The 16462-nt window shown below is 34.1% G+C and overlaps 1 protein-coding gene across 5 annotated transcripts in view; it reads left to right on the forward strand.

Moving 5' to 3' along the window:
- NOVA1 (NOVA alternative splicing regulator 1) overlaps positions 1 to 16462 on the forward strand; it is a 146326-nt gene that overhangs the window by 123831 nt on the left and 6033 nt on the right. The window lies entirely within an intron of this gene.

Raw genomic sequence — 16462 nt, forward strand, 5'->3', positions numbered from 1 at the left:
GCAAAACAGTTTGGGGATTTTACTCTTATTGAGTGTTTCAATTTTTCCCCTTGGAACAAGTTTGTAGGTAATAATTTGGGTTCATATTCCTTACTTGTTTCCTTTCTTCTCTCCCACTCCACAAAAATTTTAGGGGCCACTGTTTACTGTTCCTGTCTTAAATGTAGGAGAAGTGTCAGGAACATTCATGAGAAATGGGGAAAGATGTAGATTCTCACTGCTAAGTCTCAGAATACTACTGGCATGTCATTCATAGGATGTCATAAATGATCTGCCAGTTATAGTCCTGTAAGTAAAAATGTGATTCCATGTTCATGGATCTTGTTTGGATTTTATGCTTGATAATAATTAGAATCACTTCATTTCCTATTTCATCCCCCTTCAAAAAGGTACATATTCTCAATATAATGGACAGAATTACTATTCCCTTCTATTAAAATGGATAAATGTCTTAAATCAGTATCTCTTCATGTTTTGAACTCCACCTGGTTGTTAGATTTTTTGTTGTTTTTCCCCCCATAGACAAAAATCAGGAGGTAAAAAAAACCTAAACAAACAACAAAACCCCCACATATAAAGTAAAACTTAAAAAAAAAAAAAAAAAGGGGGGGAGAAAAAGTATGTGTTTTTGAAGATTTAGATGATTTAGAAAGCATAAAAATCTTAGTGTAGTGTGACTTTATGAAGCCTGCTTTTGGTTCAATTAATTTATTTTTAAATCATTGTTACTTTGGTTAAGATGCTGAGATTATTACAGTTTAAAGTACACTTATGACTTTTGTGGGATTTATTAACTTTAAAATATTTTGTAGTGAATGTAAAAAGATAATGCTTTTTTTGGATTGATTCCATTTTGTTTAGACTTGTAGGGTTATCATCATCTCATTGTATTTGAATTAGGAGTTAAAAAAGTTCCTCACTGTAATTTAAGATGTTGTTCTTTCATTTAAGGATATTCGTAGATATGATATATAGGTTTTTGGCATTTTCCCATGTCCCCATACTAAGAAAAGGTCCTATCTGCTTAGGAAAAAGGATCATTAAACATATAAAAGTTGGAGAATACACATTTTTCTCTTTGCCAAAATATACGATGAAGGTTTTCAAATGTCCTTTGCAAAAGGGTATTTAATTACTTCGTGTTCTTTGTTCCATTTTAAGTATAATTCCTTTATCAATAAAAATTAAAATAAATAGTACCTTATAAAATTCCAGATATATCTGTATTCAAATTCCATCCCAAATAAGCTTGAGTGAAAGTTGGTAACGTGTTACTCTGTGATCTAACCAAGGTTAGCTGTGACTTTGAGTTCTTAATACTCAGATTGGATGACATACAGTTTCACTCAAAACTTGTATTGGGTGAAAAATCCAACCAACCCTGTTCTCAGTTATACAGGCAAAGAGACACTTAGTGCCCTCTTTGCTGTTTGAACGACCCAGAGAAAACAGAAGATCAGATCAATTTCCAGAATGCAGCTCTGGATGATTTTATTGTTTCTCTGCTGCGTAATGAATCAGTCACATGAAGGTTTGACTCAAAGTTTTCGATTATTTGGAATTTAATTTAGTGGCTTTTAGGGAGTTCAGAATTTATATAATCAAGGGTTGTATGAGAATGTGGAAAGCAAGATTGAGCCTGTAGAGCTTACTGTCACACCAGGACAGATCCTGTACAGCAGACTGTAATGTAGAAAAGGCAATACCATGTTTTCCTGTCAGATATAAGTTGAGTCAGACGTGATTAGGACTGGCCCTAGAAGATCCTACCTGGGGCCTGCATTAGTTAATGGGGGTTTTTGTGCTACCTGAATTATTTTCACTTTCGCAAGCTGTTTGGTATAGTGCAGCACTGCACTTTGCTGCAGGTGGAATGCTAGATGCATTGTCTGCCTTCTGCATGCTTTGAGAATTCAAAGATGAGATGGTGAGAAGTCATAGATGGATGTGAGACAAACCCACCATTAAAGTAGGTGTCTGCCTGATTTGAGTGAAAAAGGAGTGTTCTTTGTATGCAAATCATAGAAGCACCATAGGGAATAAGAGATAGGAGGTTTTTCCTCTTCCAGAGGTTAGCTGAATCTCATGAGACCTTGGCCTAAAGCATTGCACCCTAGATTTCAGATAGTCTATATCAAAACAATGTGTAACTGCACCTTATTCAGTAGTATTATCCCCTAGTTTTTCTGCCTGTAGTTATTTTCACATTTGTTGAGTTTGGGTTTGGTTTTGGTTTTTTGGTTTGGTTTGGTTGGTTGGTTGTTGTTTCCCTGAAACGAAATTAGACCCAGTGCAACTAATAGCCAATACTAAGAGGCATAGTTTGCAAATAGTGCATCAATGGGAGTATTGTCACTGTAGACTCCAAGCCTAAGAGTTCACTGGTCTGTTACCTCCCAGTGATTTACATTTGAATTTTTGCAGCCTTGAAGAGTATTAGTCTGGGGTACAGACGGTCTGCTGCCTGTTTCACCTTCTGTTTTCCCCTGCTTTTCAAATGGCACCTCAGTGAATGCAGCCTTAGAGATCAGAGTCTTGCTGGACTATTTTTTTCCCCCCTTACATTATTAAACAATAATACACTTCTACATAAATTACTCATTCAAGTGAACTTACTACCTGTGACTTGGATGGGGTTAGAAAAATACAGTTTAGATTTTTATTTCTTTAAAGTATCTGAAAGCCCACAGTTCCTCTGCAGTGTAAATTCTTCTTTCATGTTTCTAAGTAGCATAGTACATGAGCTCAATGCTTCTCAGCTTTTTATGGTTATCTTATTGTCCACTTAACAAACTTATAAATGCAGTGAGAATTGATTGACTTTATTCTCTTAATAGTAATTGTAATAACAAGTAATTGTGATAACAAATTAACAGCTGCCCCCTACCCATGAGATACTGAAATGCAGTCTCCATGTGGACTCTTTTAAAGTGTTACAGTTGTGGAATTAAACTAGTTTATGAAATAGATTAGACTACGATTAATGTCATTCTATAGTAAAAAGTACTGAACAAAATACAATTCCTTCAGATCGTCAGACCTGTCCACACATATAATTAAGTGATTCAGAAAAAAAAAGGAATCAAGTCAAAAGATAATCACTTCCTTGCAAAAAATTTATTCATAAGAATAAATTTTAAATGTTTAATAAAACAACTGTAAATATTGTCTAGAACTAGTATTACCACAGTTTTAGGAACAGAAGGAAATAACAGATAGGTGTTTGTTAAAGACATTTTACAGCTTGCATTTCACTTGTATGTCAGCATTTAAGGGGTTGTTTTATAGAAACTCCTGATTTAATTATGTCAAAAGTAATTAGATAATTAATGATGCACATTACATTAGCACTCACAGAAAAGACTGATTGGCTGTACACAATGTATTTGTATACGCCGATGGTTGTCTTTACTGCATCCAATTTCAAAGTAAACTGTAAGTTATGCCTACCTTACATTAATAGGAACACAGGTGAATCAGGGTAAGAAAAGGAGAAGATTGCAGCTTTGATAGGATGAAAGTTACATTTTTAAATCCAAATCTATGATGTTTATTTAGATATTACCTATTCCAATAATTTGTGTATGTTTTATTATAAAAATATTTTTAATGTAAGGATACCTTTCTTTTATGTTTATATTCACTAAAGAGTCTAGTTATAAAATGTGTTGAGGCTGTAAAATGCCTTAAGTTCAAATGTTGTTATTGCAGTAAATATTTCATAAATGTTTTTATATTGCATAGCCTATGTAATATTCAGTTCTTTTTATTCACAATGAAATTATTTATAAATAGTATGGAAATTGCATATGCCTAGTGCTTGTCTATAGACAGTTTGCCTTAATGAAATTTGTCTCCCATTGTATGAGAAATATCACCCAGAGCACTGATATATGGAAACAATATCGTTTGCAAATATGTGGTTTAACAATAAATATATACAGTTTTCCCACTGAGCTATGCATGTATGATCTAAATCCAGGATCTTCACATTTAACAAGGAGGATACAATTTTACCTTCAATTGTCTCTTGTAATTATAGGGATTTTTTATAAGCTAAGTTGACTTTGATAACTGACCTAAGTTAGCACCAATCAAAACTGCTTCTGCTAACTCAAATAATTGGTAACTTGTCTTGTCTCCACTTATTCCAGTACTCCTTTTTTTTGTTGCAGCAGTAGTTACTTGTGGCTTCCTTGTGGCTATCTTGGTTAAACACATATAACTACAAGTTTACAAGAGTTAACCAAGAAGTAGATATACTTATAAACTAAAGATATAAATCAGCAGGGGTGCATGTTAAGTTCTAAGCCGGCCAACTGCAACTTAGTTGCAGTTAATGATATATTTCCTGAGACCTACAGCTTGATTTTACCTTATTCTGTTCTCTGATCCTTCTTAGAGACATAATGTCAGACTCTGAGAGGAAGGTTTTTAATGAATTATCAGAAGACTCTATTAGCATTAGAGAGCTATGGAGTCCTGTAGTGCTGCTTATTAAGTTTGGAGACATCACAGAATCCCAAAGTGAATTAGGTTGGAAAAGACTTCTGACATTATCAAGTCCAACCAATGATGTAACACCACCTTGTCAACCAGACCACGACACTAAGTGCCACCTCCAGTCATTTCTTGAACACCTCCAGGAATGGTGACTCCACCACCTCCCTGGATAGTTCATTCCAATGTTTAATTACCCTTTCTGTGAAGAAATTCGTTCTCATGTCCAGCCTGAACTTCCCCTGGCATAACTTGAGGCCATTTCCTCTTGTTCTGTCACCAGCTGTCTGGGAGAAGAGGCTGACCTCCCACCTCACTATAACCCTCTTTCAGGTAGTTGTAGAGAGCAATAAGGTCTCCCCTGAGCCTCTTTTTCTCTGGGATCCCTCAGCTGCTCCACATAGGACGTGCTCTCCAGACGCTTCACCAGCTTCGTTGCCCTTCTCTGGATATGCTCTTGAAGTGAACGGCCCAGAACTGAGCACAATACTTGTGTGTGGCCGTTCAGCCATACACCCATTAGTGAAACCACACTAAGGAAGCTATGTCCTTTTTTTAATGAAAATTTCTAATAATTACTATTTTTCATAACCTAGAGAGACATGGTTATCTACATGTTTTCTGTTTAACTGTCCTCCATTTCTCTTTTGAAGACAATTTTCAAATCACATCTATGAGATAGTCTTCCTAAGAATTTCATGGAACAGCTCTTGCTACACGACATTCTATTTTATTAGTTAAGGACTATTTAATACAGAAAGGATCAAGCTTCTGCTGCTGGTTGTCTTTTGCAAAGCCAGGGGTTCAAATTAACCATAACCCTTGGTGCTGTTAATCTTGCCGGTTCACCTAGGTAGACCAGGTGCATTTTGCAGAAGCCAGATTTCCTTTTCCATCACCTTTATTCCACCATATTTCTTTTATGTGTATTGATTGATGATAGCATAAGTTGTATCTTTCATTTTACCCTAATTTTGTGATGTTTGAGTAAAAGTGCATGTGCAAAACTTGTGCCAGGTTACACCAAGATACACCATAAAAAATTTCCTGTTCAGTCTTTTCTTATCTCTGTATGTGTAACTAAATATAGACTGGATATGAAAGATACTTCTCAGACCAAAGTTATATTATTTAGATTACCTAATATTGTTAAGAGCAGAAATTTGGTTTCCAAGAAAGGTTGGAAAGTCCCTTGAAATAATTTTGTAACAGAGTGTGCATTTTATTCCTTGATTTTGAAATGAGGACAGCTTTCATTTGGTCTGTGTGTCAGACTTATTTTTGACCTGATTGCAGCTGGGAGACTCTAAGACATGATGGACCTGGGAGGAAGTGGGGGCTCCACTCATTGTGTCTATAGAGAGTACAAATATGTGCGTGTCTTTCATATGGACTCTTTTGGATTTGTTTTACCTTATTGTTTTTAAAATCAGCTGAACTGCAAGAATATGATTTAAAGAGGCACTGCTGAATAAGTAACTTTTATAGCGTCTACCTAAGCTGAAGCTGTTCACTAGATACTCAGTGCAAGAGGACTTTTTCTACTTACAAGTAAATCAAGTATTATGCATTCTTCTGTAGCAGTATATATTTACAGCACAGTAGTGTGTGTGCATGTAGAAGTATCTATAGTAGTGATATATATTCAGATGGGTTTGGATTTGCTTCATTTATTTATTTTTATGTAAGTTTTTCTATTAAATCATATGTTTGTGGGAATGGTGAGAAGGACTTTTACTGTTTTGTGGTGTTTTGGGTTTTTTTTTTTGATTGTGCTTAGCTAGATAACGTTTAAAATATTCCTCCTTTTAAAAGCTATTTGGCTCTGCCATCTTATCATGTATTTATATCTAAAGAAAAATTGCTGTTTTCAGTAAAGAACTCAAAAGAAAAACTGTATTTATATAGCTCTTAGGAAAACATTTTGTCATTAGCTTTGTGCCATTTTTCCTTTTTAATTTTCTTTTATAGCGAGAAACACCATGAAGCAATACAGAAATGTCTGTAGGGGAAAACAAGAATAAATATGCTCTTATTTTCATGGGCCTGAGAAATTAATGGGGTTACCACAAGGATTTTAATTTGTGTGTGTCTCCCCTTCCTTTTTATGGAGAAGAGAATAATTACCCCAGAATTTTAATTACAAATAGTGTAGGAGGGGATATTAAGGTTTAGTATTATTTTATTTTATGGCCATGAAAACTCAAAGGTGTTAATTTAGACAAAACACATTCATCTAGTTACACTTTCTTATACCTCCTTCTTTCAATATCTACCATTTTTTCAGTCCCACAGATTCTCACTTAAAACTTCAATTTTCAAAAGATCAGAATATGGTAGCTGTAATAGCAAAATTGGGGACTATTTGTGAGCATGAAAATATTAAATATGGAGATAGTGTATTTTAAGGAAGGGACTAACAACTGTCATATTTTCTGAGCACTTTACCCACTTCCTTTGAGAATCAAAAACCTGTTGATATGCGTAACGATATAGGTCCTCCTAAAGTTGGTGATCCAACTCTCTCTTTTGACCTCCCACAAAAAGATCTCAAAGAGCTTTGAGCAAGAAAGAAATGTCCCTTTGTCATTATGAATCCTTATTTTCCATGCCATAGAATTTAAATGGTTCTGCTGATTCACCTTAATTCCATGTTTTTTAAAAGAGAGGTCTCCTGCAGTTGACATATAGTTGATAACTTAAAATTTGTTCTGAATTGCCGAATGAATGCTGAATTATCGTGCTACACATCTTGTAGAAATCAACTGTGGCAAAGATCCTCTGAAAACAAAATAAAACTCTTAGCCTTATTTTGTCCTGTCAGTCCCATAAATAGGTAGATTAATTTTAAAATGTGGTTTCCAGAGACTGATTTTCAGTATTCTTACCAGTAATGCTGAAACATGATTTCATATTTGGATGGAAATCCTAAATTAATTTAGGAAAAATTTAGTATGCTGTTAAAATAATGTGATCTGGCCATCAATGTCAAAACATAAAAATCTCAATGTATTTCTAATATCCAGGGTTTAGTTTTTCCAAGCTTTCAAATTTTAGTCAGTATCAATGAAAAGTGTCATTAACAGAGAAATGGCAAGTCCCTTAGCACATTTCTATTGGCTATCCTTTCCTCTGAATTTAATTAAGTGACATAATTACAGCATACAATTTTCTGTATTGATTCTTTTAGAAGAACATAATTGTGTATTCTAGACGTATTTATCAAAGTTTATACTGAAAACTGGACACTGTTGATAGCTGTGATGCTTTGTAATTTTAACAGTGTATCTTCATCTTGAAAACTTCTACTCCAGTCAAAGGGATATTTAAAGATACTGTTAGTTTTCTCTCGGACTTGCAGGTCCATGGCCATTAAAAAAACAGGAAGCATCAGTCTCCTTGAAGTCGACGGAAAATTGGTTCCTAAGTGCCTGCTCATAGGCCACCCAAAATTTGTTATTAACCTCTTAGTTTCAGCCATAGGATTTCTTCCAATAATCGCTTCTCATCAAGTGTAAGTTTTCTAGTTAAAATACAGCCTGTCATTCAGAGCAAGTTTATGACTGATCTGCTGCTGGGGAGTGCATGTAGAGCTCATGCATGCAGCCTTTTAAGGACTCTCTTGAGGAGTGCAGAAATGTCCTAGTCGTCTATGTATTTACCTTCTGAAGATGTGTCAGGAAAGTAACCAGTGTGATGCTTCTTTGGACAATGAGTTAATAGCTAGGAGGAGCCAAAGTAACATCTACAGATCCGTGACTGGGAAAGCAATAAAAGAAGGGAGGCATGCACTTTGGCCCTCTTTCTGTCAGGAAGATCAATTAACTTTAGAAACTGGAGTGGGGTTTATGAGTTCATAAGTTAGATCCTGTCTAATGTAAAACAGCAGGAGTTTTAGTGATACCATAAGTGAGGCATATTTGGTTTTAAAATAATGTACATTATCTACATTTTTTGTCAAATATTTTGTGTTTAGAAGTGTTTTTTTCAGCAATTCCAGTAATGAAATTACATTATATGGTTTCTTTCAGTTAGAAGTATCCCAAATTGCTGTACTCAATAGTTCTGTAAATATTCATGCATTTGTGAAACCCATCCTTGACTCTGTGGAGTGTTGGCAGGTGTTCATAGAACACCATGCAACAAATTACATAAGGAAGAGAAAAAAAGGGAAATTTTAGACAGGTGGAGGGGAAACTATGGTGCTTTTAAATAGAGGATAGGGTTAACATTCTACCGTCACTGAAGGTGTTAGACAATACTGGACAGAGCTGTTAGTATTCCTGCTTTCTTTTTTTTTAAAAGATGCTTCATCTGAACAACAGCACAGCCGATATGGATGTCTAATTTTCTATGTATACTGCATTCTCTGCAACTGAGTGAAAATCTATTAATTTTTTCTCTTGTGTAATTTAGTATGTAACCAGCTCATTTTTTTTTAATTATAAAAAAGTGAAAAGTATAAATGAAGCTTTTCAAAATACATTACACTTCTTTGCAAATGTAATTTGAAACTCATGAAACATTAATGCATTAAATATGGAATGTTGTTTTTATGCTACTGAGAAAAAAAATTAGAAAAGTTAACTTTCTTCTCTGTGTTATTAAAACTATGTATCATAGAGAATTCATGGAGGAGTTGGTTTACTCCATTCCCACAGTTTTGAATCATGTTTTCTTTAGGGATACTTGTGAAACTACTCGGATTTTTATGTGTGCATATGTGAGTGTAAAATTTTAATAATGCTTTCTTCAGGACTAGATAATTTTATAAAATCAGCCACCTGTATAACCAACATTGTTTTAGCAATTATTCTTTCTGTGTACACAACTTGTCTGTGCACACATTCTTCTTTTGAGAGAAGAAGCCTTTTTTCTATTTATGAGTTAGAGCCTGCACACATTGGTGACAGAAGGATAACTAAGGCACCAGAGAATATTTTTCTTGTTTCTTTAAACATGATTTGCTAGTTCCTTGCTGTGAGAAATTTGCATTCCAAATTACATCTTCAGTTAAAAGCATGAAAGAAAAATCTTAATGTTCCTACTTAAAAGTGGGCAGATTTGTAATTAGGTAGTTACTAAAAGAAGTGGGAGTGACTTTTTTAAGTACCTCAAAGAGTCAAGGTTTAATATCAAATGCTAATTGAAAAATAGTATTGATTTAAGCCAAAGGAGCAATTTGTGCAAAACATCCTTACACAGTCTTATCTCTAGTAAATATTTCTCCTGCTTAGTTCTGACTTTCTAAGCCTTGTGATTTCAGATGTAAATTGTTCCTGAGTATTTAAGTAGAAGTTAGGTTTCTACTGAGTTTTTGAGACTAAGTTGAAATGATAAATGCAGCCTCAGCTGAGAGAGGAGGTCTAAGAACTGGAGCAAAATAAACACTTGCGATAAACAGTAGTGTCAGTATCAGACCGAAATTCTCCTGCAGTGTACGGGCAGATAAAACCAAACATTTTAGAATATCTATTTGCTCTGTCAATTTATTATATTTGTAATAATCTAGTGTGATTTGACACAAAACTCATAGTTGCGATATTTTTTCAATGGATTAAGTTAACCTTGAATTGTCTTGAAAGAAACTGCAATTATGAGGTCAGAAATACCACAAAGAAGCAACATAGGGAAATAGAAAAATTATATTCGTCTTGGAATAATTACAGGCAAAGTATGTGAAGGGAATACTACAGGTATATATACTGCCTGTGATGAGAAGAAAATCTTATGAACACAAACATGAAAAGAAAAAGAAAAAGTGCATTATGCTGAGGAACAAAGTAGCAGCTAATCTCTTCCTATAATGCATTGCACTTGTTCACACAGTATTTCAGTTCTAGACATTCTTTTGTAGGAAGAGAGAAACTGAATTGGAATGACAGTTACAGAATTTAAACATAGGGAAGATGACAATTTATGGGCTAGTTTTATTTACATTACGATCTAGCTAAATTTACAAAGAACTGCTTCTCTTTTAATGGATGTGTACCTATTTTTGTAAATAAGTATCAAGCAAACTATTAAAAAAACGTCTCTAAAGATGTCTCTATTCCTTCTAAGCATTTTCTCTAAAGCCAAAATGTATAATCTTTAACTGAGCAACCAGGAATTTGTTCAGTAACAACAACTCCTCTGAAAAAATAAATTCGTATTTCAGCATATGTATGAATCCGATATGGAATCCAATCCAGAGATATTGAAAATACTGAGAGAAATTCCAACTTCCCTGAGGTTATGTATGTGCAATAAGTAGAGATTTGCTGTGTAAGGCTGCTGTTGGAAGCTGAGCCTGACTTGAACAACATCTGTCCACAGCCGCCTGGCATGGCTGCCTGCTGTATACATGAGATGACTCGTGACTTTTCAGCAGCTTGTGCTGCCTTGAACTTGTGGTTCTCAGTGGCTCTGTAGCCAGGGGCTTTCCAGGAGTTGCCTGATACAACAGAGCATGGCTGTGAATTCTAAGTGCATGCAGGCATCATCTTGCCTGTAATGTACTTAGTTGTCTTTCTGCTTGATTTCAGTGGAACTTCTATCACACCTTTAGTTGATTTTTCTCCCAGATTTTTGTTATACTGCCACTTCAGTTTAGGATGGATGGTATGGGACTACTCACAAGCCTGGTGTAGCAGTGTGTTTAGCCTTCCACACAAAAAAATCCTAGGTGATCTTACTCCTCACTGACTGTTCTCTACAGTTATTGGAGTGTTCAGAACACCTTCTCACCAACTCCAAGCCTGTAGTCACATGAGCAGCTAAAATAGCATGAAATTTTGAAACATAGAATCCAGAGGCCAGAGGGAGTTTTAAAGAGTTTAAAATAATTGATGAGCAAGAAGACAGAAACAAAATGAAATAGAATGCAGCAATTTAGAGCTTTAAGGGAATTCACTTATTTGCTTTAGAGAGACTAAAATGTAGAATTGTGACAAATTAAGATGAATTTGTTAGATTAGATGGGACCTTTTCTGTAAAGTGTTTTTTTTGTCAAGAAACAATAAACCGACATTAGACAAGTAGTTGAAAGATTTAATAGAAGGAAAAAGAACAACTGTTGCAGAAAATTCATGGAATGAGTTATAATTACACTGCTGAAAATAAAATAGGAAAAAGGAAACCTGAATAATAGATAAAAAGGATCCTTGGTTCATTAATCTCTGTGCAATCTCTTAGAAACACTTCTGTGAGGTGGAATAAACAGAGGCTGATGCATTTAAATATTTTCACTGTTGAATTGTTGGGGGGATTTTTTGCAAGTTTTGATGCTATTTTGTATAATCAATAATATTTCTCTTCTGATGTAATTTAATGCAGGCATGTGTCATGCCAGCGTAGACTTTGTATTAGCGGGGTGTCATGCAAGGTGCTAGTTTGTGATTGCCATTCCCCCAATTCTAGAGACTGTGAGGAGGGATAATATAACCAGACCAAATGTCGTCAGAGAGAAGGAGGGCAAAGAAATAAGGCAGTAGGAAAGTGAAAGGGTGGGAACCTTGCTATGGGTAGTTGGAGGTGTTTGCATGAGAGGAGTGGGAATGAGAATTGGGGTGATAGGACATGGGTAGTAGTGCGGATTTGGTCATGTTTCTGCTTCCCATGAAAATATTTAGCATGTGTTCATATGCATTCATAGCTGCTCAGTGCAGATTATCTCTGTGCAGCACTGGGGAGGATGAGAAGTGGCAGAGCATAATCACCGAACATCTGGCATTCCACAGTAGATGCTATTCTGCTCACTTAACTGAGCTGGGACTTTCAGTTTGGTAAATCAGGACTTTTAGGCAATTCTGACATGATATATGAATGCAGCATAGGGTTATGCAAGTGGGTTGCCAATAAATGGAAAAGGATTAGGGAATTAGCTGATACTGAGTTTAGGGGTCTAGGATTTTTCAGCATGCAAGGGTGAATATGAGCTACTCGTGGCAAAATTTAAAAGCAGTTTGAATTGTGTCTCTGGACACAGTGGCTGGGATCCCTTAAGTACCAGTCCCCTTCCTCTGAAGGGCAGAGTTGCATCAGACTATGGATTTCATCGGGAACTGAGGGCAACAAACTGCTCTCTGGTTTGAGCCCTTCTTATGCCCCAGGTTTCTTTGACCTTTGTCAAGGCTTTTAAAGGCACAATCATGTTTCACTGAAAGTGTACACGGAGGAATTGCTTTGTTTCTATTATATTTGTCATAGCTGGATTACTTTTGGGGTAAGAAGTATTATACTTTTTGAGCCTGATTTTGAACTTACGGTAATGCAAATAGGATGAGAGTGATGCCTGTGGAAGTAATGAATTTGCTTTGTGAGTAAGCAAATGTCATAATTGCAGTCCTTAATTTTTATAAAATCTATTTGACATGAAATAATGGTTGAGGTACTTCCATTTTGTTTCTTCCTATAGCATTTGAACAAAATAAATTACACATGTACACTTATTCTTATGCATATGTAAGCTTATGTTCATAATTGGTTTGGATACTCTCCTTTTTGCAGCACAAATTTGAATATAGCCAGGAGCATACACATAAACCTGGAAACCTAATCTTCCTGCGTGGTGAAAGATACCATTATTGGATAGCTCAGAGCACTTATTTTGGATAGGAGTTAGGTTTCTCACTCCTGCATCCAAATCAGTTTCTGAACCTGTTATCTGTAAAAGGAAAATAAGTGCACTTTCCAGTTTCCCTGACAGACAAGGAGTTAAGTACTTTTTAAAAAATGGTGGTCATACAGGTAACAAAACCAAATAGATAATATTTGATTTTTCAATTTCTTAATTTTTTTGTAGCATTTTATACCTTTTAACTTAGTGCCCATATGGATTTTAGGCTTCAACAGAAGAAAAAAAAAAATATTTGCCGTATCTTTGTTCTACTGGCACCTAGACCGCTCTGGTCTAATATGTTAGATACTGTATTATTATAGAACACAACCAATGTTTGCCATAAAGAGTTGATATTCCAATATATAAACAAGAGAAAGATCTAGTGAATACAATAAATAGATGGAGAATTACAAACTGGTAGCAAGATTAATATTACCTACATTTAAAAGAAGTTCCTAAATATGTTTTCTTTTAAAAATAATTATCTAAATTTTTAAATAAAATTTTAAATCAGCTGTTGCAAATACAATAATGTTACAATTGAATATCTCAAAATAATACAAATGTTGCTCTTCATTTCAAGAGGAGAAAAATTGCTTGCCTTTTAAGTAAAATGTGTACAGATGCATTTACGTTTTGTTCAAACTGAATTTTCACTGGAATTTAATGTTTTTATCCTAATATAAAACGGATGCATACTGCCTAATTTTTTTAATACATATATATTTTAAAACTATGTCCTCTATATTAATATGTAAAGTATTCACCCTGGCAGGGGTTGTATTTGAAAGGACATTATTGGTATATTCCTAAAATAATACCATTTAAGAGAGTTGCCAATGAAAGAAACAATAGTCCCTTTCTAAATCAGATATTTAGAAAAGGGTGTTTTTATTTACTTCAGAAGCAGACAAACATATATTAAGCCAGAAAATTAAAGTTTTCTTTTTTTTTTTTTATGATACAAATGCATCATAATTTGTATGTGGTTTGTAATGCTAAATACAAAAGCATATCTGGACAAGGAGGGAGTGGATGATTAAGGAGAAGGAGATCATTCTTTCTCTTTCCTCTGATTAGACAGATAATTTTGCCAAATAACTAGAGCTGTTAGTGTTGAACCTAATGAACTTCTGTGTGTCAAGCGAGAAAAGTACCAGGTTCTTGTTGAGAAAATCTTTCTTGTTGCATAAAGAAGAGTTCCTTTTTAACTTTTTGGCTGAACTGTTGAATTATTTTACTATACCCATTCTTTAAAATAATCCCAGCTACATAACAGTAAGCTGGATTTTCATATGTTGCATGTGTAGCTATGATATTACAGGTGCAACAATACATCCCTGGCATTAAATATTCTATTTACTTCTGAAATCACGTGTGGTTATGAGAGTGTATTTTTGTACCTTTTTATGTTTTTAGGTTTTTCACTTAAATTTACATAAGCGCCTATGCCTGACTTGATCAGAACAATGCACATTGGTTGTCTAAATCTCCCACAGAAACTGTTAGTATGTCTAAAACCAGTGGAGGCAAGTAAATGTTTTCTATAGTATTCAGCACAAAACTATGATGATGAAAGCTGTGCAGTGCTGCATTTTTTGAGTGTCAACAACAACAATGAAACAAAACAAAACAAATCAAACGCACCTAAACAAATAAAATCCCCTAAATCGATAGATTTAGCAAAAATCTGGACAATTCTTCTATTTAGCAATTAGTTAATGTATTTTGTATCTAGAACTGAAATGCCAAATCAAAACTAGGAATTGTTTTTCTTGTTTTCTTTTTATGATAAGAAAACTAAAAAAAGGTTACCTTAAAATTACCAAATACCTTGAACTACTTTTAAAATTACTAGGAGGTGTCCTGACTTAAAACTTAGTCTGCCTACAAATACATATATGTAAAACATTTCGTTATGGATTTAAGAATATACACAGTGATGTTTGTTTTTATAGGATTATTTAATATATGGGTGGACTAAATTTCTTTTCAATACTGTACCTTTACAGTTACCTTTAGAATGTCAGCACCTGATAATTTTTTTTATTTATTCTATAGAACATGTTCTGTTTTGATGTCAATGAAATTCTGAAGAAATTAAAAACTATGTATATAATTTAAAACAATTCAGTGCAAAATACAGTATGGTATGTTATTCTTTTTCATGTACATATTGTGTAAGTGGAAAATATCAATGTTTCTCAACTTTCTAGTTGAGAAACATTTATATTTTTCTGGATTCTTAACGATATGATTTTTGTGCTAACATAACCATTGGAAATATCTAAGCTTTTTCTAGTCTTAAAAAAACTTATTTGTAGGGCATATATTTTTGTTTGCAATTAGTTTGACTTTATAATGAGGCAGTAAAATGAGAATTTTGCTAATAATATTTAATTGTATTTTATATTGATTTGTTGCTGAGACTTTAGATAGAATTTTGGTGAAAGGATTGAAAAGTGTTACCCCTAGACATATTCCACAAAAGTGGGATGAATAAATATCTGAAGGCAAAGATACTAAAACCAAAAGTTTTGTAAGATAAAACATCATATTAATTCAATGTCCTAAAATAGACAGTGTGTTAAAACTTTGGGACACATTTGTAAAATGTATATCAAACCCAAAAGCTATGAAAAATATGTATAAATATTGAATTTTTATCCTGGGCATCATTCTTCACTCATAGCAGTAAGTCAATAGGTAATGCATTTATTGACATTAGTTATGTTGTGTCAGTTTGAAACTTGTTTGAACAAAAGGAGAGGTAGGATTTATAGGTAAATAACCTTTGTTTGACGCCATTTGGTAAACTTTTTAGATCTACAAATGCCATGTTTTATTCTTTCAAAATCTCAGCACTTAGATACTCTCCTGCTGAATTTAATTTCCATAGGCTGAATGATAATAATACACGGTATCAGATAATGAATTTCCATACAGTGGTGTGGGTCACAGGTTAAAGAATCAAGATCATGTCCTGTTCAAGACTATTTCATCTGTCCATGGTTTAGCCAAATGTTTTTTGGTTGTGGTTTTTTGTTTGTTTTGGTTTTGCTTTAGTTTGGGGTTTTTTGTTGTTTTTTTTTATTATTTCTACTATAGATGTTTTAAAGGAAGGTAAAGAATTTCAGACAAATTTTACCAAAGAAGTTGTTTTGCTACATTAACCTGGAAAGAGAGGAATCATATGAAAATACTCAGATTGATGCAATCTAAGATAATCTTTCCATATGAATATAATAGCTACATTTGCTTAATCTTTTGGTCTGAAATGTACTATGCTGAAAGCAGTATTTTCTGTGGGAGAATGATAAAAATTATTTTCCTGTTATTTTACCTTTAATTCTTCATATT

Source organism: Corvus moneduloides, chromosome 6 (genome assembly GCF_009650955.1).
Source record: "Corvus moneduloides isolate bCorMon1 chromosome 6, bCorMon1.pri, whole genome shotgun sequence".
NCBI classification, from domain to species: Eukaryota; Metazoa; Chordata; class Aves; order Passeriformes; family Corvidae; genus Corvus; species Corvus moneduloides.